Source organism: Cyprinodon variegatus, unplaced genomic scaffold, assembly GCF_000732505.1.
Source record: "Cyprinodon variegatus isolate N-32 unplaced genomic scaffold, C_variegatus-1.0 Scaffold92, whole genome shotgun sequence".
Taxonomy (NCBI): domain Eukaryota; kingdom Metazoa; phylum Chordata; class Actinopteri; order Cyprinodontiformes; family Cyprinodontidae; genus Cyprinodon; species Cyprinodon variegatus.
In genome coordinates, this window is record NW_015150545.1 from 351,070 (window position 1) to 375,736 (window position 24,667).

General features: G+C 37.0%; 1 long non-coding RNA gene across 1 annotated transcript in view; it reads left to right on the plus strand.

Moving 5' to 3' along the window:
* Positions 1-21,775, plus strand: part of LOC107084112 — a 57,816-nt gene extending 36,041 nt beyond the window's left edge. Inside the window, exons 2-3 of the long non-coding RNA XR_001481207.1 lie at positions 5,504-5,656; positions 21,653-21,775. This is a non-coding gene — a long non-coding RNA (uncharacterized LOC107084112). The remainder of the gene's footprint in view (positions 1-5,503; positions 5,657-21,652) is intronic.
* Positions 21,776-24,667: the final 2,892 nt, after the last annotated feature.

The window sequence follows — 24,667 nt, forward strand, 5'->3', positions numbered from 1 at the left end:
GCTGTCAAGTCCAGAGGTGCTATAGCAGTTTAATGAGCTGGCTCACAGTTGGACAGAAGATACTGCAGTGTGTCATGTAAAGAAGGGATCGCATAAGTTAAGACAACACAACTTTCTGCTGGAAGAAAAAAGTTGTTTTTTCTCCAGCACAGCTTTTATTTCCAGTTTACAGTCACTCAAAGAACTATTGCTTAAAAATATTGCAATTCCTTCGTGAAATTCCTTCTACATGTAGCTTATATGTACATTTTAGGCTGCTACCATAGTCACAATATGTTGACTCTATGTATGATCCACAAAACTGGGCCAGGTACTTTTTCATGATGTTTTAAATAAAAAACAAACAAATACAGTCTTGTAACAACTGTAAAAATAGCATGTTTTCACACTAGATCACTTAAACTACACCCTAATGTCTTTGGATGCCCAGCTATCTACAAATGTTGTTTTTAAGCCTTCCTGTAAATACTGCTAATGATAGCATACAAAAGGTGTGTTCAATATATTCTTAAAAGCTACATTTCTAACCCCCTAGTCTGAATTTTGACTGGAACACCCCTAAAAGTAAGAATTATGAGTTTGATAGTTGGGGAAGACAATCGTACCCCACTTCCACATTGAAGATGGCTACTACTCTCTTCAGCAGTAGTAAAAAACTTTCTTACTTTGGCAGTTTCTATCGTTTATGTACAGTAGCAGCCATTCAAAATGGCCCTTCCCAGCCGAATGGCTCCCCACTTCGCTGCACCTTACACCAATATCCCCTCCAACTTCCAGCCACTGGAGTGACCCCTTCTTGCATATTTTTTACTCTGACTAAACTTTCAGCAAATTGCAGAGTCTGACCAGGAGATCATGCTTTCTTTTTAGATCCTAATGTCCACAAATCATGACAGAAAGAATATTTTAGTACAAAGATTAATGTTTAAAAAGGAATTGTAGGGGACGAGCCAAGGATAAGGCAGACATAAATGAAGTCATTTTAGATTAATCTGGACACTTAATTTCTGAGAAAAGTCATCCTTTATACATTTAAATCAACCAGTTCTCACCCAAATTGCTCATCAGTCATGTTGCAGTATTGTGGTTAAAGAAGGACCATGTAGCTTTGAAGAAAAGTCAAACCCACTACCAAACCAAAATAAACATGGCAGCGCCGGAGGACATACGTGTTTCGTCAGAATCCACGACTTTATCTTTCAATGTGGAAGAACAACAGTGTTCGGATGGTTTCTGCTGCTTTATCATTTTTAATTGTGATTGGCTAACATCAAACTTTGGTAGACAGACACTAGGTGTCACTTTGCTTCAAAAACTGAAAAGTTTCCGCTGAATTGCCCTTCTTTCCCTGAACTGATTTCATGGAAGCTGTTCCAACTTTTTAATATGCAGAATTAAACCTGATTGCTTCTATATTTAGTTCTCCAAAATTAGAATGTGCCTCATGGAAGAACCATTCATAAAAACAAATTTGTTCTTAAAGCTATCTTATGAAAGATTTTTAAGAGAATGTGTCGCTTTCAATGTTTTTCTCTGATTTCAGACTTCAGACTTGACCTCTTGGGCAATCAGTCAGCTGTTAACCAAACTTAGTTTTTCACTAAAAAACTACAGCAATTGTCCATTTTATTTGACTACATCTTTATATTTTTATGCAACTCTGCAATTATAAATTGAAATTTAATTCACTGATGACAAAGCTACAGGTATCAGTCACTGCACCTGCAGCTGGGATGTCGGTATCCAAGGGACGTTGCTTTAATTTTTTTATCATTCAGTCAAAAGAAAGGTCAGTCAGAGATCAAGCTACTATAGAAATAACATCTGGAACAGAAAATGGATGGAAAGTTCAGAAGAAATCCTCTAACAGTGAGACTTGCATTGATTTCATCGTAGTTTCTTGGCTTTTATTTTACACTAGATGTGGAATATTTGTGTTTGGGTCTGTCTGACTTTGTTAAATTATAGATTTACAGTCAACATTTTATATAATGCTTATACATGCGAGAGAGATGGCGAGTTCATAGAAGGGTAGAAGAAGTGATTTGGAGAAATACAGCACAGGTGTGTCTGTGTATTAAAAGGGGATTTAGCAGAATGTTGTCGTGTTGGTTAATCTCTAACTTATATTAAGCATTTACATAATATGTAGCACCTCTTGCCCCCATCAGTAGTTTTTTATTGAATGTTTTTGGATCAAATGATTTTTATAGTTTTTATACCTTTTTTTAACTTCTGTAACAGTGTAACCACGGCATGTACAGCCCTTGTTATTTATTTCTCACTGTTTGGCTTTTTACAGGTCCTTTGATTATTGTGCTCAGTTTTCAGTCAGCAGACCTCGATTAACAAACCTTTAAAGATTTTCTTCTTCATCCTCAGTGCCATTTCTATGAAAGAACACCTGCGTGTTCACAGAGACGTGGGAACATGCAGGGTGGTTATTATACAGCTTTCTGTTTCTCACAGGTGGAGTGCATCACGTTTACGAAAATCATTTACTTAAGTTAAGAATGTTTTTTTGAATCTGACATGTCATGTTCGTAAATTGAAGTCAGAGAAAAAGTACGAAAAGTTTACAACAAGAATACAAAAATTTTGTTGCATGAGGCTCAATGAGTCAATAAATGAAAAAAGTTCTGAATATTTGGTTGTTTTAGCCAAAGATTTAATTTGCAGGCAGTTGTAGAGATGGATATTGGGTCATCCAAATGCAACTTACTTTGCTGGTCTCTTCATTTAGCTACTGAGGGAAGCTCTGTGGTTTTTTGCTCTGGCAACAGAAACTCACTTAAAGAGAGGTGCTAAGAGGCCCCGGAGGGGTCGGAAACACATGCAGAGAGAAGCCACACTTATTTGCCAGATGCACCAAAAAGAGGTACAAAACCTCATAAAATCTTATTTGCATGCAGCAGAAGAGGTGCACTCTTGCAAAGATGCTAAAAACAGACACATGCTTCTACCTCTTAGTCTCCACTTCACAGCAAAACCTGTCAGCCTATAAGTGGTGGAAGAGACAGGGTCAGGGAGGCTGGGAGTCAAGATGGGCCCGATTAATTAGGCAGTTTTCTTTCTCTTGAGACGATGATAACGACTGATGCAGCAGCCCTTGGCCACAGCGGGCAGGTTTGGAGAAGCAGTCGAGGAGAGGTGGAGTGGTTGGTGGGTGGAGGTTTGGTTTCACAGGTTAAGAAGTCCTTAAATACTCCAGTTTTTAAACCCAACGTACTCAGAAAAAAACTTGAACTAACAAAATGCCGTTTTGAAAGGATAAAGGTGTCACATACTGCTTTGTGAGTTTTGCTGTGGCCCATGATAAACAGCATAATGTTACATTTGTGCAGACATTCTGCATAGGGCTAAATGAAATGGGCTCTTAATTAATGTTTATATAAAATCATTGTGCTTGTTATGGAGAGTGCTATAGCTGCACAAAGTTAATAGTGTTTGATATTATAACCCCAAAAAGTGTTACAATAATACCCATAGCCTGGACTTTCCAATATTTGACACTTAGGAAGATGTTGATGTAAACTGGCCAAGAGCCCAGGGAAAAATGCTACTATTTCATGACAAGTGACACACCTCCTCCTCCCCCACCTTGGCTCCAATTTGTCCTGACTCAACACTTTCTAGACCACCATTAACCACAGTCGGCATGTCAGAGCGTGGTGTGGGAGCAAGATAAGCAGATATTAGCTGGGCTCCCCATCAGCAGAATGCCCCCCGGGAGGAGTAGGAGAAGGGGAACTGCTGGGTGTGAGGCTTGGCTGGGCATGAGTGGGCAGTGAAGGGCATGAGATGGCAAGGACAGCTGAGGCCATTTCCCATTGAGGTTGGGGTTGCATGTCATAGTGAGGCTGTACTGATCTGGTTTCAAAAATACATTACATTGGATTTGAGTTCTTACTAAATGTAATCAAAGTAGGATTGAATTCAATTAAGTTTATCTATAATGCACCAATTCCAATGCCATTATGACACAACAATAGGCCCGTGAGCAACATTATCTGGGTGACCCCCATATGAAGTACAACACCCCACATCTACCCGCCCCCCTGCCGCCGCCGTAGACAACCGACCCAAAATGTGCCCATACATACACACTTCATCATTTCATCATTTTTCACCTTTACTAGACATGAATATACTTTAGTATAGTCTGCTTTAAACTGAGTCTTACCGGGCTACCTTAAGTTTTACAGCTCCCCTCCTCACCCACACTCTCTCCATTCATCTCCTGGTCGCAATCTTTACTAACTGTAGCAGCAGCAACGTCCGCCTCTCCTTCTTTGGTTCTTTGGAAAAATATGTTTATTTTGGGAAGCTTTTTCTGTTCTTCCATTAGCTCTTCTTTCCTTTTTTTTTCTTTTCTGGAATCTGCTTAAGTACCTCTTTTTGGTATCCATCGTCTCTAACACATTGTACATGACGGTTATGGTTTTAATCTACGCTCTGGATTACCCATAATTTCAAGTCGTACTGTAAAAAATAAAACACTGAAATACATTGTTCTTTTAAGATCTTTTTTGCGGTTTGAAACATATTATATGAGTGTATTTTTTACAAACCGTCTTATGAACTATACACAGTTATTAACATAGTAATTAAAAATACCACTGTCTGCTTTGCTATTGGTGTCATGTTTAAAAGGCTCACCATCCTGTTGAAATCTGCCATGTGTTGCGGTATAAATAACGTCAGGTCAGTCAACCTAGTATCAGGTGGGTTTAATAGATGTCCTAGTCCACAAATGCGTAGGGGCCCAACCAGATGTCAGTGACGGGCCCCTAAGAGGTCCGGGTCCTCAAAGCAATTGCAGTCTCTGCTTACCGAGAGTTACGCCATTGACCAAATCACAACACATGTCATCTCAAGGTACTTTACAGAGCTATTTCAACCAGATTATACAGTCAGATTGGTTCAAAGTTTTCTATCTAAGAAAAACCAGCTGATTGCATCGACTCATTGACTCAAAAGCAATCCCTCACACCTCGCAATCTTGTAGTGACAGTGGTGAAGAAAACACTTCAGGAAGAACAGGACGAAAGCTCATTACAAAAAAGTAAAAAAACAATCCACTGGAATTTGTTTCCAAATTTGAAGACATTTCACTTCCCATCCAGGAAGCTTTTTTAATTCAAAATCTCAGAAGTTGTGTTGAGTTTGAGGCGTTATAGAGTGGACCAAAACACAAAGTTTTGTTTTGGCTTAGAAAACATGCAAATTGAACTTGATGAGCAGGTCCGTCCCTTTGGAATGGGGGTGGTTTGGTTTCTTTCAGGTATTAGCCTGTAATACCCGATACCGGTCTTTTCGCTGAAAGGGGGGTCATTAAAGGGAATTGTTGGCCTGGATAAACAGGCGAGGTGTTCTGTTCCACTGTAAGGGGGTGGGGGTTGCTACGATAGTGGGAAGGAATCAGATCAATCGCTTAATTTTAGATTTTTGAAATCTGAGTCTACCCCCTCCATTTAAAGTTGTTTTTTCTTTCTTAACATAGATGGCTTCCTGCACGTCCCTCTCAAACCGCCTATCTTCTTAAGGAAGAAAGGTCCAGCAGAACCAGGATCAGTGTGAGCGGCTATCTGCTTGAAGCTAACTGGGGTTCGAGGAGACAGAAGTAGACATACAGAAAGAAGCAGAGACACAAAAGGTAACTGTTAACCAGCTACACAGGTGGTCTCTTCCAGGAATCACACAGTCAGGCAGACAAACAAAGGTGTTGACAGCAGCAGCACTGCTTATATCTCTCTCCAGGATGGTGTCACAGCCAAACAGGAACAGACCAGATGAAGCTACTATGATGAGAAAAAGTAGAAAGAGTATAACGTTAGATATTGAGCTAACAAATCCCACAGGATGGGAGAATATAGAATGAAGCAGAGTGATGAAAAAGGGTCCCCATGTCCTCTTGCAGTCTAAGCCTATAGCAGCTTAACTAGAAGTCACTCTAACTAGAAGCTTTATCAAAAAGTGACTCAAAGTGATTATTTTGATTTGTAGATATTTTATACTCCCAAAGGAAAGGAAAATCTTAAATAATGATTGATCTCTAAGATGTTTCATGTATTTCTCCTAGACAACGATGAGATATGAGTGACACCAAAAAGAGAGTAGGGTATATTTCTCCTGTGTCTCTTTTTTTTCCCACTGGAACAATAAGATATACTGAAGCTCGATTAAGTCTCAAGTTTCAGGGTAGATCTCAAAAAGCTCAAATATAATTCTTAGACTTACCCAACATTTGTTTCTCCTTCTGATCTCAGGCGGAAAAATCAGAGAGCTCTCAACATGAACTAAATCTAGTCTCATCATAGTTTTAGTTCATGCTCTGACAGAACAAAGGAGGAGCTCTCCACAAGCACTCCTTTCATGGTGAAGACAAGATCTCAACAAGCTCTAACATCATTCTCAGTGTCTCTTTGTGACCTGAGAAAGGAAAATCAGAGGGCTCGCTCTATGAACTCTCTCTCATCACAGCTTTGCTCAACACAACATTCCTAGAACTGACTCCACATTCAAAACAGTATGAGACTCTTAGATATATAGAGAAGAATTAGATGTTTCTGTAAAACAAATGTCAGTAGGCAAATCACCTGATGAATATGTTTTGACTTCCAATTTTTATAATTTATCTTGGGATACTTAAACAAATTGTTATTCAAAGCTTTAAAAGAATGTATTGAAAAATATTATTATTTAATGCCAAATATAAAACAAGGATTCATTACATTATTACTCAAAATCAGGAAAAGAAAAGATATATCGATAATCTGAGGCCAATAACTTTATTGAACGTAGATTACAAATGATTCACCCTTATCTTCTCAAATCGACGGGAATGTGATTTGGAATAGATCGTGCATGAAACCTAATCAGGATTCATAAAGGATTGGTCTATACACAACAATATTAGGTTGGCTCTTAACTTAATATACTATAATTTGTGTATTGAATATATAAGCATCTGACTATATAGAGCATTCATTTTGGCTTGCCATGATGGTGTGTGAGTGGCAGGGGTGTGAGTGGGTGCTTTTGTTTTCAATACATTTTTATGGACCTTTAAGGGAAAATGGCACGTTGTGTGGTCCGACTGCTCTTTGTGAGCAAAACTAATGAGACACGTATATGTGCGTATGGTTGAATAGGTTTTAATGTGTTTTGCAATTTTTGCATATTATCTTATTTCTCCTTGTGAATTCTACGTGAAACGTTTGAGACAAATTAAAAACTAAAAGTAGGCCAAGTTTAAAAACTCAGATATGTCTCATGAGCTATGTGAGAGCAAACATTGATGGGTGAAATTTTCCACCGGGCTGTTTTAACTTACTAAGATAGATGTATGTATGTCTTATCAACCAAAAAAAAGAGGCACCATCTTCATCTAGCATCTAAAGATCTCTCGGAGAATAGGCTAGAAAAAGATACTACCAAATTGAACTAATTGGTCTATCCATTCCATCCACCCATCCAGACCAATCCTGTAGCATACTGGAAACTGTGACAGAGGTTTACCTTCTAACAGGATGGCTCTAAGCCATAAGCAAGAACTTAAATGAATTGGTTCCCAAAGTCCCTTCATGTGTTCAAATGGCCTAGTAAAAGGTCTGACCTAAATCTATTCCAGATTATTTAAGAATAACTGATAGCTGATTTTTGTAAACAGTTTTTAAACATTTTAATTGAACTTGAGGAAACTTGCAAGGAAGAATGGGTTGAAATTTCTCTAAATATGCAAAGATGATAGAGAAATACCCTAAAAATACTTTTTGGATTGAAATAACACAATTGTTATTTAGCATCATTTTTCCTCCACTGTAAGGGAATGCAGTATTACTATCAAATGTGTTTTTTTCTCTATAAGAAAATACAGTTGAAGTTTTTGATTGCAATGTGGTAAATGCTGGAAATGTTTAAGTGGTCTGACTGCTACAATAAGGCACTAAAGGTAAAAGGTTTACTGCTGGTTTGCACTATACAACCTCCAAATCCAGATTTGTAAGTTTTAAGGTCTTTTGAAACAATTTGTTTGAAAATAAGAGCTCAAGCAGAACAAACACTTTTTGCCGCAGTAGATTTATTGCTCTGGCCAAAGTCAGCACTGCAGGATTAAATAAGTTTGGAGCTGCGGTCAGCTCTCTGGAAACCAAGCTGTTCTGCACCTCCTTCATTGCTCTCTTCCTACATATTTTCCTCCGTCTTACTTAATGGTTAGATTTCAAACCAAAAAATAAAAAAATAAATAATCTCAAACAGGACAGCTAAATATTCTACTAGCATGTTGACTCATCAGCACACCAGCCACACAAATAAATAAACACACTGACTCATGGATATGCACACATCAAATAACTGCTGGAGTACAAACAAGGGGAAGTACACACTGCAGGAATGGAACACTGTCACAAAGAATCCATTCATTTAAATCAGGGCTGTACCCACATACGTCCAAACACTGCACTTTTAATAGACCTCTGCCTCTTTACGGCTCTCCGCATCTTAAACCCATCAATCCGCCGCTCTGCTCCTCTTCCTTCTCTCCGTGTTTCTCCGCCATATCTGATCGGAGCAGTGATGCAGCCTCCCTCCATCCTTCTCATCCAGCCCCTCTGTGTTTGCCCACTAAATCGCCTTTCTTTCACAACCAACTCTGTCATTCTCTTTCATTTTACCACTTTTTTGGGGGGTGTTTTGCTCCCTTCTTATTTCGTTCATTTCTTCATTCTTTTCCTGTGCTGAGAAGGCTTGAGCCAGTGCAGGGGCAGTGCATGTGAAGAGGGATTAGATAAAGGAGAAAAAGTGAGAGAGGCTGAGCTGAAAGTGAGTCAGAGAAAGAAGCCAAGGACAGCAAACAAAAAGAGACGGATCGACTTGGAGGCTGTAAATGAGCTTTAGGGAGGGATGGATTGAACAGATGCTGCGCGACCCATTGAGCAGCATAGATATCAACTTGTAGCAGATCAAATTTCTACATCTATTTATCTGTTTCAATAAACAACTCAAACTTTCACTAATGATGTGTGATGATTATTAAAGCAGGCTTGCAGTACTTAAAAAAAAACTAGAATTAAAAATCACTTTATATAGCCGCTGAGATGTTGTTTTTCTGTCAGTCAATAAAGCACAAGCACAAAGGATAAAGTGAAAGCGAAGGACATAATACAGTTTCTTAAGATGTACGTTTGGTTTCTGATCAATTTATCTATTTCGGCTTCAGGGAGGGATTTTAATTGCACTTAAAAAAGAAAAACATGTTTTGTTTAACAAATTAAACAAACTTCTTTAACACCAGACAAATAATAAATGAAGAAATCACTACCTCCCTGATGCAACGTTGCCCTCTGTGGTTAAAACAGCCTAACTGAGAAACTTCTTCCAATATATATAGCTTCTCTAACATCAGTCTTAAGATAGTGTGCTCTGCTTTCAGCTATGAGATGTTTCTTACAGGTGGAGCTCGTTTTAAGCTACCCACTAGCATCTATGTGAGATGACGATCTAGGCTTGTTGGATATACTGCCGCGTTTCGGGTCGCTGTCATTTTGCAGGCTCCAGTTCTGCTTCAGCTTTATCTTTTATTTACAGGTGGTCTTACATTTTCCCCAAGCCCCAAGTGACACCAAAGCAAAAGTCATGTTGGGTTCTATGAAGGCGACATGACTGGGTTCTGCTGCAAACCATAGTATTATATTCCGTGAGTTGGTTATGTCGTTTTTTAAAAATTTCTTCTTCTTTGTTTTTGAATTATTTAGTTGAGAGTCACCCATGGCTCTGCAATGGGGCTAAAGCTTATATCACAATATATTTTTCAATATATTTGTGTTATTAAAATATGAAAGCCTCAGAAAAAATACTTAAAAAATAAAAATAAGAATTTCACTCGTTCAGTCTTGGGGCTAGAAGCTGTTACCTTGCAAGCAAGATAAAAAGTAGCAAGATTTGTGAATCCAACAGATGTGTTAGCCTTTATACAGAGAGGCTTTGAACCAATAAAATGTGGTGACCTGTATTACGTCTACCAGAGGTGGAAGGCTGAAGCAAAACAAACATTGCTGCACCAGTTTTACCCTCTATTTCTTTTAGAAAAACAAGCCAAAGGCTGCAATTTCTACCTTTGTGGATGGTTAAGATGTTTGCATGTTGCTTCCAACCAGATTTGGTAAGAATATGTGGTAAAACTTCTACTCTCACCCAGACAGAGTACACAATTTTATACGAGTGTTTGAATATCTAGCATTCAAAATTTCCCATAATGAACTTTGAAAAGTAGTGATCATCCATGGTCAGTAGATGAGCAGATATATCCAGAGGTCTCCTCTCAAAGCGTCATGGGATTTGTTTTGGGCGTGAGAGAGAACAAAGATGACCCAGGCACAGAGCTGGAGTCACGTGACCAACGGGGAGTGAAAAGTGATCATCTGCCCAAGTGGTCAGTTAAATAAGTTCACTATAAAGTCCTATATATAGTCCCTGCTCTATAAAGTGATTGAGGCTATTGCATGGTCGCAGCCACAGGCTCGATCTCATAGTTAAAAACATTGCAAAGCCATTATGTTGTAAACAATGTAATCATGCAATGTGATGTACACCGAAAATGAGGTTAAACCTCATATCACAGTTATTGAATACAATTTTACTGCGATACTTATTGATATTGAATTATTACCCAGCCCTAGAATCAACTAACTAAATCACATTTCTGTAGAGGTCATTTCTGTAGTTTGGCTTTCAACTCTTTTTGATCGTACAAACATGCACCTTTGTACCAGCTGTACCTGTATTTCCTGTCATGATGTTTTGGATTTTTGGAGGCTTTTCCAGCTGAGTTACCTTCAACAACTGATAATGATCAATAACCATAATAAACTACTTCGCTTGCAGTAAAAAAAAAAATTAAAAAAAATCTATAAATCTATTGACAAACCCAAAAGCTATTAAAATCTTGTTTCTAAAGAGCTCAGGTGTCGCTATGGATTCTCATCATGATGTTTACTCCGAACACAATGAAGAGCAGACGGGACTTAATGTCCAAGGTTCAAACATGGTAAAAGTCCTCAGGTTCTCGGCATTTACACCGTGTAACTTTGAAAATTTTCAGTGCAAATCCATGTTGAGATGTCCACATTTATTCCTCAGTAAGAACTGCATTTTTTTTACCTTTAACACACAGCTGTCATATGGTCGACCTAATTTTTTTTCATATCACTCTAGCCCAGTAAATCTAAACATTAAAGCTATCAGACATCTTTTCTGCACCAGATGCTATTCATCTGGCTCAGAGAACATCATATTTTCATAGAGAAATACCTTGTACTGTAGCTCCTCAGTTACCTACACTCAGAAAGAGACATTTTGTTTATGAATTATCGATCCAACAAGTTTGAATCAGGCACAGTGTGCTTTGTGCTACAGAGGGGAATAGAAATGGCTTTATGGTGTGTTGCTCTGGCTATTTTATATACATATATATTATACCAGTGGAGAAGTAGATATATTTTCACCCTTAGGACACAAAGTGAAGAATGCCATGCAATAAAAAGCAGTAGTTGTGTAATGTGTGATGTAACAACAATGTCATAGCCATTTCGTTGCATGTGTAAACTTAACAAAGACAAGAGGACAAAAATCTTGGCTTAAAGCAAAAGAAATAGGAGGCTCAATGAATTATTCCTTGTATTGCTGAGTTTAGTTCCAGAGTTAAAGAGCGTGGGCTGTTAATAAACTTGCCAGCTCCTCTCTGTCAATGCCAAACAGTTTTGTCATCCACTGACTCTTCAATTGTGTCCTTTTATCAAATTGGGTGATTGATGTTTAAAGGAACAAGTCATGTTGGCAATTTAATGTTCATTTATTTCACAAACAAGGTCCTCAGTGGTGAATGAGAGAACCGTAGACAAGCACAAGAGCTTGCTACCACCTCTATGATGGTCACCACTTTACTCAGACACTGTTATGTGATTGCAAATCCATCTGGCACATATAGATCACTCTTTTTGAGGCCATAAATGTTGATTGTAGTTAAAATAACTGAAAGTCCATTCCACCCTTACCAATCCATCTGGCCAACCCTGCTCCTTAAGGGCAAACATTAACATGCTAGTGGGCAGACCTTAGTTTCTAGAGAGAAATATGGAGATTGCCACTGGTTGAAGAATTGCATCTTGATACTAACACTCATTAAGATGTCTTCCCACTATGAAGAGCATTAATAAAACAGACATGCATGTTTTTGGGCTGTGGTAGGAAGCTGGATACAACTCTTGCAAGCATGTGAAGAACATGCAATGTCAATGCGGAAAATCCCTCTAGATTTGTACAAAGGACGTCTTTTCTGCGAAGCTAGCTACTGTCCCTCCTTGGAGCCTCCTGAAGAACAAACATTGTATTTCCTTATGCAAATGTAAAATTGATTTCCCTAAGATTTTGAATCAAAATGTAAGAATAGTCTCATAATGCTACCATAGCTTTTGCCATAGCTAAAAAGCTTTTACTAGCCATTGTTTGCAGCATAAATATAAATCCTCTGTATACCATTGTTGCATTCTGTTAGACTTACCTTTGCTTGTTTGTTAAAGCCAAAGTAAATCTTAGTATATTCAATATTTTATTGATATGCATTTAATCCACACAGTTTTCACTTTATAATTGATAAGAATTATTCTCTGCTAATATTAAAGGTCTTCTAAGAGAGTCTCATTCTTTTAATCTCTGCCACAGTTGAGCAGTTGCATAATGTGGATTGTGTTATGATGGCTATTTGTTTTGGTTAATTCAAGCCATGCTTTTGAACCTGTGAAAAGAAATCTATAAATATTCAGTTAAGACATTTTTAGCTGGTGCTCTTTGGGCCAACATGATGCGTGTCAGAGCAGTTCACTGTCTCATGCCACTAAACAGATCTGAAATTAGCTGTGAGTAAATAAAACAGGATAAATGAGAGGGAAAGAAGTGTCGCTGCAGAGAGCCAAAGTCTGTTTGGCTCAGCTGGCCTGGTTGTCTGCCGTTATGTTTTCAGGGGCATCAGGTCCTGACCAATAACACCCGCACACCTGCTCTCTGCCTTCCATATCTCCCTCATCTCAACCAAAACAGCTGCCAAGCCCATAATAACTCTCTCCTTCACAGCTCCCCGATAACTATAACCCTCATCTGTTTTTAATTTTTCTATTTTAGATCCATTCCTAACCCTTCATTTTTATTTTTTTCCCCACAGGATCAGCCAATCTCTGTTAACCCCATGTACCTTGTTGTCCCATATAGAATAAACTGTATTTGACCTTGAGATAAATATTCAAATCTCCCCCTTTTATCATTTCAGTTCTTGGTAAAAAAAAAAAAAATAGAATCATGAATATTTAAGTGAACCCAAGCTCCCTGACATTAAGAAGTCTCAATAGGCTTAATTGAAGCTTGAAATGTTTGATGATTTAATCATTAACCCAAATTGTAGAAACACATTTTCTACAAGGCAGCAATGTCCCTGATTGTCCTCTACAGAAACTTAAAGCTTCCAGTCATAAGAGGCGGATAGACATTTAGAAAAAAGCCATATATTGGGTGTTTTATTTGACTTTCTTTGACAACATTCTTTTACATTGCAGCTGAATGTGTTTACCTCTTAACCTCACATACGTAACACTGATTAAAGTGACCTGAGATAATTGAATGAATTTTCTAAAATCCCTTTCACTTTATTTTCCCATTCTTCTCAAGAGAATATGCTGAAAAAATTTATTTTATCCAAATGCCTCATGCAGCTTTAGCCTTAATACAGGTTTTACAAGTCATGCTTTGCTTTTTGCTCCACTATAAAAACTTTAAGCTGGGTTTAAGGATCAGGGAGAGATCCTTTCATGGATGGCTGCCTGTATTTTTACTTTCATTTAATTTTACAAAAGCCATATTTTGTAAAGAATTAAGTAATTTATTAAAACCAGTGAACATGTAAACAGATTGCACAGCAAATCATCAAAATATCATAAACATTCATCAACCAGAGATGATAATTAATGTGTTATAAGATATTTTTTTAAAAGAGATTTTCAACTAATTTGTTTGTGCATTACTAACTAAAGGCAGCTTTAAACAGTTGGATCTTAAGACTTAAGCTTCTTTAAAGATGGATTTTAGCCTTACAAATAATCAAATGTGCGTATTTGGAAACATTTAAATTGTTCCTTTTGACAATTTTTTTGCATAGTAACAACCACGATTTGGGCTTTTGCAGCTTTAGGTTAACAAAAGTTAACATTGCTCAACTTTATAAAATCTCTGTTGGCAATACTTTCTTGTAGTGTTAATATTTACAATTTGTTATAAAATATGCAAGAACTAAAACCTTTGGTCAGCAGTCCAAACATGAATTACAATGTTTATGTCTGATGTTTCTATCCTTAAGAGAGACAAATCGATTTTCCACAGATGAACTGCAAAGAATATGAAAAATAAAAATAAAAACCCCAAATTAACAACAATTAAATAGAAAAGTGGAGCAAGTTTTACAGACTATGGTCCTGACAATAGTTTAATTTATCATCAAATATAAGCTTAGAAAGTTAACAACAAAGAGGAAAACGCAAATAGTTTTGAAGCTCAGAAAATTGTTCTGTAAGAATCTTTAACATAAATCGGATTCAGCTCTGTTTATATTCATTTCAAATTACTTACATTTATCTTATAAGAAGAATCTATTGTTATTGTTTTTCTATAAATACTTATAAAAAAGATGCTCAATAATAAGTTAAAAATTTTATTTGATTGCCAGCCTTGTTTTAATGGTGAAAAAAAATCACAACAGTCAAGTGCACTTGTATTTCTAACTATTCTTTATTTAGCTTAAAGTTATTTTTCAATGTTTCTTGACTTTTTGTTGAACTCTTTATTATGGATGTATTACTGGATATTTGTTAGGATAAATATCTCTTTTAAGGAACTAGCTGAATTTCAACTTTTTTTCGCCTTTAGGCAAAAACGATTCTAAAAAGATAGTTATTATGGTGGGTGTTTTGCCAACTTAACATCAGCAGTGCAATTGGCCCTGTTTTGAACAGAATTGATCTTATACTCATACTTTGTTTTGGAAGCACAAGAAGCAGTGAAAATTAGGTATTTACTCCAAATTGTACAGTCTTTATTTTTTTAGTTGTAGGTTTTTTTCCCGATTGACCATTTTAGAAGCCTTTAATCAAGGGTGTTAGGACTCAACCACTTGTGAATGAGTATTTCAGACAGGCTGAAGGGGGAAAAGCAATTTGAAGTACTGTATTACAAAACCTGTCTGTCAAGCTAAATCATCTGCTCACTGCCTTAGTTATTTCGAGACACACACTTCCACTCATTCAGAGTCAGGGTTTGGAGGTGAACTCTGAAGCCTTGGTAATACTTGTGTGCACAGTGGTGGTTCAGCAGCGAGAGTAACCCTCCTCCTTTTATTAAAGGGCTGGACGAAGGTGAGGAGGATGGCAACAGAGGAGAGGGAGTCAGGGAGATGGAAACTTAAAATAGCCCAGAATCATCAGCCTTTCTGAAAAACAGGCTTTTGCAAAGTCACACTTGCCTCAAGCAAAACATCTGAAGTCTCCTGGAATAATAGATTCACTATGCACTCTCTTTCACAGCATGCATTTTTTTCCTCTCTACTGGGGTCTGTTGCAAAGAGAGATGTTGTTTAGTCCTCTTTTTTGTCCACATTTTTCTCTTCAACACAAAAACGGTAAAAAAAAAAAAAAAACAGCAACAAAGAAATCTAATGCTTTGTTAAATTGATAGCATACTATAGATTTTTTGAAAATCTGCCTTTAGGATTCCGAATAACTAGAATGAGACAGTTCCTGCAAATGTTGGATTTACGAGCTGTCTTTCCAGGAAATAGACAGGATAATAACACAACCAGTGTGACGGATGAGTTTGATTGAATAATGTCTAGGAAGAGTCTAGGAATGAACTTGACAGTGACATTTTGGCTTAGCAAACCCCTTAACACACCAAGAAAACTAAAAAATCTGGATGAATAATATAATATGTAGCTAAATGGCATTGGGAGCTTTTTTTAATGTGAATACTGAAAAAATATATTAAATATAACATTTTTTGTATCTAAAAAACTGTTTGATTTTAGAAAAGCACCTAAAATTAACCTCTCTCTACTTCTTACACATCATATTTTAACAAATTGTATATTATAACAAAGATAAATGAATTGTACTTTATGCAGTTAAAGGTAGGCTTTGGTTGAATTAAGAAAAGAAATAAAATGTTTGTAGCCGTCTGCAACTCTCAGCCTACTGTATCAGCCTCTGAGATTTTCATTCAATTTCAACTTTCCTCACTGCGAAGCTCTGTTGAGCCAACCCACAATGTTTATGTCTAAAGTATAATTGCTTTCCTTAAAGGTGGTGTCCCATTTTTCTTCAAGTAACGTCATCATCCATTGTATTTGGCAATTCTTTTTCCATGTGTCAGACAATTAAGTCCTTCAGCCACAGAGTATTTAGCCACAGATTGACATTTTACATTTGGTTAAATTTGCTTCATGGCATTTTAAGCTGTAGCAGAGGAAGGTAATGAGTTTGATAAATATCATCAATGATGTGAAATTATTATATATACATTAGAGGAATTATGTAAATAAAAACAAACTGCGTTTAATCTAAGGTATTGCACCAGTTGCTATTAGCTATAAATCAGCATCATGTGCTTCTAGTAGGGGATAGCAAGACGGTAGCAAGGCAATACGGTTAGAAAATATAATCTCAGATTTTTTTCCTACCAACTCAGCTTAATTAATTTTTTTTTTTTACTAACAAGTTTCATAATAGAAATGAAAAATGAAATATATTGCTTGCTAAAACTAGCTTTGATTTCAATCATTCCCTCCAGGATCTTACCGTATATTATAGGGCTACGAAATTCAAGCGATGATTCATGCTTGTAAATTAATCTCGTTTCTCAACAAGCAATAAAAATATAACACACTAAATGTTTGCAGTGAGTGGTTTCACACAGGGAGTTCATTTATCAGTTATAGGTACACAGCTAAGAGCGAAACAGGATAAACTGATGTTACTCTGACCTAGGCATGCTGAAGGACTGGATTGGTTAAAAAAATACAGAGTTTCCAAAAATTAAATATCTTCATAAGCAAAAATATTAATTAATCAATATGATTTATTGATTTGGCATCCCTGGCTGCCTGTATTACTCATTTTTGGGTTTCCTCAGCAGTACATTGGTAAATGACATGGCTATTACATTTACCAAGCTCATATGTGTACAATAGATCAAAATATGGTAAAAATAAGGTTAAACTAAATAAAACTGTGTGTGATTGCTCTTTGGCTTAAGGACCAAGATCTCTGACACAAAGAAATATAATTTTCGAACTAAATTTGCACTATAAAAGTGAAAGTAAAAAACAAAGGCAGTCGGAATTTTTAACAGTGCAAAATATATATCTTAAATCTGTTTGAATGCATTAATTTTTTTGTTCAAACTAATGGATTTATTTGATATGATTACAGATTTAGCCAAGGTAATTTAAATTCAGTTTCTGATGGCACTAGTTTGCACCCATACGTCTGCTCCTTTGTGTTAGAATTGGTTCTCAATGCGCATAAATGCGGAAATAGCTAGGGCTGAGTTCTCAGTATTATGTTTTTCTCTGTCAGTACAAATTGAAGATTAATGGTGATGAAGTTGCTTTTCTCCATCTATTGCTTTAGAAGAAAACAGTTAAAGCACAACATGAGCACATAAAAAACATGAATTTCTACCAAAGTTTATTATATTCATGTAGCATAGAGTGTCATGTTGCGTAAGATTAAAAACAATTTAAATAGGGCAACTAAACTTTGCAAACTAAATGAATTTAAAAAGTTCAAGTCAAAAGGATTTTTTAAATAGTACGTTTTTACAAAAAAAACTTCTATGGTTCTCTATTGGTCAAACTTTTATTAAGTTATGTTACTATTCAGACGTAAAAGTCAAAAACTCTAAAGATAGTAAAACTGTAGTAATTTTGCTTCTTATGAGTAAAACAGCAATCAAATAAAAATAAAAAAATACTTACTCCTAAATAATATATGCCTTAACAACATGCATGTATGCACATATTGTCTGCATTCAAACATTAACATAATTACCTTGGATCGTGATCAATAAACCAACACATTCACTCTTTCTGTCCCCTGACTCCAATCTCCTTCTACCCTCCTTAGCAATCCCCAGTATAGCCAGCTACTTCGTGCTCAGGGAGCAAAAGCAAAATCAAAGTGCTGTGTGAAATATGGCTCGGATACGTTATTAGGTGAAGCCTTTGTTTTTCATAGCACGCAGAGAGAACGGAGGATTTAAACTTTTATATTGGAGAGCATACAGATTAGCCAAATGGTAAACAGCCGGCGCTTCCTCGCACCGCTTTTTAACTTGGTGGTGCTGTAGATTCTAAAGGTCGACTTGGCTTGTGTAAAGAGAAAGGGATGAAGATTTTGTCACATCTTCCTCACACTTCCAGAAAACCAACAATTAGTTTCCTGTTTTGGTAGGGGGCTTTTATTTTAAATGGGTTAAAAAAGGGGACAACATAATACCTTTTTTCTCCAAATCCTCTTTCAACGCTACGCCTGATTGGTCAGGTGCTGATGAAAAGGAATTGCTCATGTGTGCTAAAGTGGATAAAAGGGGCTCTCGCTGACATCCTTTTCAGGTTTTAGTATATAATTACATTATTTGTATATATGTGGGAAAGCAAAATGAAAACTGCAGAGCCAGAATGCAGTTGCACTCAGACATGCAAAGAGCCCGCAGTGTATACAACATATGCACGCATGCATCTGTGAAGGGTATGGTGAGCGCATTGCCACGTTGTCCTGTCATCTTTTATTCAGCAGGCCACTGAGCGTCTATTTTCAGCTCTGCACCACTCTGTAGAATGAGCTGCTTTCTAGCAAAGAGAATGGGTTAATTTGGGCAAAACATTCCCCCTCTTTCCCACAGATACACACATCTGCATCTGTGCAAGCTGCATATTCATAGACGCGTCTTGTGCCAAAGCTGTGGTGCCGTTTGACATCTAACAGCGGGGCGACAAAGTAATTTAAACATTGCTCCACCATATTGCTCCACACTCTGGATTCCTTACTGAACCAATTTTACTGTAAATAAACAGCCAGTGTTAAATGTCATTTTGAAGCTGACAGCCTTGAAGAGATCGAAGAGGAAGGGTGACTTTGCTGCTCACCACTCTTTGAAGAGCAGGGAAGGGTGTGTGAAAAGAGTCAGTGGAAAAGGGCCCTTATGGAGTCCTTTTTGAGTCACTGGTGGAAGTCTGTAAATTAGAACCTTTCTCCGAGTCTCTGTCATAATTACACTGATACGCCTATTTAATATTCAATGAGACATTTTTTTTTATCCGTGATGTGCATGCGAGTGGACAAAAAGGGAAACATTGCTGCAGGACGTGCCAACAAAGATATGCAAACATGTGCTCATGAGAGCGCTCAGAGGGCTACGTTCAAGTACGAATCCATTCTTATTGGCACGTATGCTTGAGGCACACTGTTGCGTGGCTCATGCTGTTGCACAGAAGCAGCAGTGGATGAGTTTGACCTCTGGAAGTGGGTGAAGTCATTCCAGTTGACCTTGGTGGGAAGAAAAGCTAGACCCTTGTTAGTCTTAGATAGCTCTCCCACTGACTGAATCTAACTACAACAGATCTGGCTACAGTGATACTTTAGACACATAAAAGAAACTGAAAAGAAATAATTATACAAAAAAAAAACTGTATAGGTTTTTCAAAGCAAGTGATTTTAATGAAACTGATGAGAGCACAACATTATATTTAATTGCCACCTGTATTGTAGCATACTGTATCTACTGCAATTAAACAGTAACAAGAAAATGAAATCCAGCAGAGGTAGAAAAATCCAAGCTGTTAAAATAGGACTAAATAAAAAAAACTTTAAGCCCAAATCTTTTAAAAGCAACTTTTGCAGAAATTTCTGCACTCAGTTTGAACTCTACACTCTACACAGTTTGAACCATCAGTCTGAGAAACTTAAAATATTTGATGCCATTTGCTCATATGAATTTTTAACTGAAGCTTAGCTTGCAGAGGGAAAAAAAGATTAAAACAAACTCTTTATATAGGAGACAAGTAAAGATGCTGTAAACTATAAGATATGTTAAGGCACAGTGAGGGTGGTCATCAATAACTGGAGACAATATGAAACAAAAAGAAGCTGAACATTTGTCTAAATCTGACAAGACAAAACTAATCAGAGTGGCTGTCACTAACATCAAAGACGATCGAGATGCAGTTTTATGTGCATCAATAGACTCATGGGCTCTTCACATTTATGAACAAAGGAGAAGGGTTACAAGATGGGCTTTTTCTAAATGTCTTTCTCCAGAAAAGAAAGAGAAACGAGCCTGGATGAAATGTGGAAACCTGTGGGTCACAATTTAAAATAAACATTAACCCAAAAACAACACTGAACAGCACCAGTTTCTGACCCACATTTCAAGCCATTAACATAGATTGAACAATGTTACATTCAAATGTTGATCCCACTATGACTCAAAATAATAATTACATCAGACTTAGAGGACTGAGAATCAAAGTCCTCAGAAAAGACCAGGAAAATCAACAACAAATTTAAGATCTTTTTTCGTGGTAGATGAACCATTTTCGGAGCTGTGGTAATTAATTAATTAAATATTATAGCACATTATAGCCATTTTTTAAATCACAGCTTAATTAACTGATACAATGTCATTGTTTGAACAATCCTTTGACACATTAATATTAAGTCATGCTCAAATATAAAATCTGTCTTTTTAGGGTCACATCCAAGGCATAAAATTAAATACATTTAAGGTGATGTCTTAAAATGACATTTAGAGACATAATAATTAGTAAAGATCAAAATGAACCTATGGTGAAAGTCCTGCTTAAAATTTTTTTTGTTGCCTGTTCATTTAGTTAAGCAAATAATAAAATAAAACAAAAAAGGAAAATATACACATATACAAATGTCATAAACTGGGATACCTTGAATACAGGGTCCATCTGTTCCCGTTTATGACAACAAACTTAAAAAACAAACATAGCACAACTACTCAAAAAGAGCACAAAAAAAATAAAAAAATGTAAAGGGTTCTACTCCACTGATCTCCAAAATTACAACAAAAATTTGAAAAAAATCACAAGCCTCAAGAATATAGCTTATTACCATATAATTACAACGTATGGTATAAATCCTGCCTTCTCTACAATGTATTAACTTCTATTTCCAACAATCTGCTATCAGCTTACCCCTGTCCCACCCTCAAAGGTGGTTATAAACTTTGAAAACAGTTATTGAAAAAGCCTAACGTAGAGTTCTGGTAATATACCAGAGGGTATTATATTAAAAATCTATGTAAAGGCAGTGAGCCTCATTAATCATCCTGAAGTATAATTAAAAATGAAAAGGGATAAGCTTGATTACAGTTATGAGATATTGGCAGAGTTACAGCATTGGACGGTGGTTTCATTTACACTGTTCTGCCTAATGAAGTAAAAAAAAAGAAAACTCTAAGTTAACTTGGACAAATATTAATGATAGAAAGAGTTTGGTTTGTTTACAACCTGCGTTCTTATTTTCAGGTTCCCACAGCGACTGGAAAACCCAAGAAAGCAAATATCTGGAGGTCAACCCATCCAAGGATAGCAGGGCAAGCCTGAACACAGCAAAAAGGTTAGACCTTTGTTTTTCTTCCTCTTTTCCAGTGGTATTCAAGGTGTGTATCTCCGACCTTTATAGGTATCAAACCGTAAAACCCAGTGGATGTCACATGCGCATGTACGTCCAATACGCTGCTGCTTGTGTTTTAAACCCATATGCAGGTTATTTGTAAATCTCCCAGTAGCTAAGTCAGGTCATCAGTATGTTGGCATGTTGATGTCTAGAACGGGCATAGACATGAGACGAAACATTTCTCACCATTTTACTCATTAATCCCCTTAGCAGTAACAAACCTGCAGCTGATGGCTGATATATTGTTATTGTGCATTGCGTGGCAGAGCTCCATTTCTCTCAATCACACAGTTCTTGTTTTATCATTCTAGCTTAGTTACTTCTCGGAATGTCCCCAATCATTTTACATAAGTCATACTTCACATATGCATTACACAAATAAAAAGTGAGACCCATGCAGACCAGGATCCTGATCTACAAATTGCATTTTTGTGCAGATTAAGAGACTAGCAATGCATTTACCTGAAGACTAACCCCAGATATCAATAGTGGATAGTGGAAATTGCCCAATAAATGTTGCACTGTACTAATTGGGGAGCCATTCCATTAAAACTTCTCTGCTATTTAATACTTTAGCAGACAGTTGGTATTGAGTGCTGCATCATTTAGACTGACTTTTAATAGATTATTACCGCTAGAATGGTTTGAACATTAGCTCTCCCAACTACATTTAGCCTTTATAAAAGACGTTAAGAGAAAAGGTAAGTTGTATGTTTTAAGACATCCTTAACTACAAATTCTTAAACAGTATTATGCATTTCAGTGATATAGCCTTCACTGCGACATTTCCCTCATCCTATGTTGGTCACGCACATTTCATATATGAGACTTCTTGCAGGTGAAAACCACTTTCTTTGGATTTAAACATTAGATGATAAATCTACAATTGCTGTCACTGCATAGACCACATGCTAAAAAAGCCTTTTCATGTAAACTTTAAGGAGAAATGACCATGCTCTGCCTCACATTACTACTCACCAATCAGAGAAAGTGGCTGTAATGCTTACTGGGCTGGCGTGGTCAACATATGGGCAACTCGTGAAGGGGGCGGGCAATGAGAGCTCTTGGTTGACCATCATAACCATGTGTTTCAGAGGAAAGTGAGAAGCTGCTGCTCAGAGAGGAAGATTGTTCAAGCATATATAAATCAAGCAAAACATCACTTTAAGCATGGTTTTCATTAAAGAATAGGATTATAAGACTGTTAAAAGCAGAAAAAAAGGCCCTTTTAACAAAAAAGTGTTGTTTCCTTTAAAAATAACCATAAGACTTTAGTTAAAATGGAGTTGAAAATGTAATTAGACAAAACAAACTCCATAGTCAGTGATCTATTGTCTGTGCACGCTTTGAAAATGTCTGAAGGCTTCCTCTTACAGGTCTGTACCGATACAAGTGTAAATAAAACCCCTCTAGTGGAATCAGGGAAAGCACAGATCAATGTAACATTCCTGAAGGAATGCACAACAAAAGATTACCATTGTGGTTACTTGAATGGGCTTTAGGTTGTATTAGTAGAAGGAGCTTTCTTCTATTTTATATACTGTGTATAAGGTGAAAAGCAATATAAACATTGCTTGTTCTAAAGGCCGAAATGTCTTGAACCAAACAAGGAAAAGTATAATGATTGTGCGACTGTTTTAAACGCTCACAACCTTGGGAAGGGAAAACAAGCAGTTCATTCTGCTACTTCCACCATATATCATGCAGGCCACAGCCATATTGAAGTTTCAAGTTGAGGTTAATGGAACTTTTTTTACTTTACAGGTTAACATTCATAGATAGCATTGCTATTGAGCTTTCTGACTAGCTATAGAATTTATTAGATTTCTATGTGCAAATCAATCCAGGCCCACTAACTCTCTGACAACATTGCATAGCATCATAGCAGTGGGGATTTCTCATCTAATACGAGGGAGGCTAAACGTCCCCTGTTCATTTCGAAAAAAATATTGGTAAAAAAATGCATTGTCAAACTTCATAAATGTATTAATTAAACAACATTAAATATGTGTCAAAATGCCCATATTTTCATGTGTATGTTGTAAATAAATAAGCTGCTTGATCCCACGTGTGGATGCGATCTTCACTCCTTTTCTGGAATAGCAGGACGCTGCCTGTCAGCCTCTATGAGAAACATCCCTGTTTATGTTTGAAACTCAGACTATTGAGGTAAGGAGCGAGAAGTTAGAGTCCTGATTGGATAATACACCAAAATACATCACTTCCAGTGAGGCTAAAACTCTTTTGGAGGTCTATGGAGCAGGGGCGGATCATGAAGCTAGCTGCTCGATGCTGATTGGCCAACATATTTAACGATGGTTGACTACAGTGGCCAGACAGCGAGGAGGAAGGAAAAGTGATCATTCATTTAGAACAGTCATCTTGTGCTGAACTCTTGTCAAGGTTTGTGGACTGCATTATGTCATAGCCCTTCAGAACAGTTGTTTTCACCCATTGTAGTGATGTGTTTTATGTGTTTCAACAGTTACTAATGCATTACGTTTGGAATTAATCAGCACCATTGAGACTCAGACTGTTTCTATTGTCATTTTGGATAGACAGAAGTGTATATAAAATGAAATGTTGTTTTGTACAGCTTCCAGAAAATTCCCATCCCTTAAAGTGCAGCAGCGATCAAATGTAATGGGCTCTCCTCATCCCCCCGCAGGAAGTACAAGCATTTTTGTGCCTCTTTGACCAGTGAGGTGGTGTTTACAGTCCAGGTGAGGTTGTCTGTTGAGCCACCCCTGTTTCAGAGAGCAGCTCCAATGCATCATAGAGGTGATAATAGAGCAGTAGCTATGCAAAATTTCCCCACTTTCCTTGACAGGTTCTTGGCTGGTCCCATATAATTTTTTTAAACA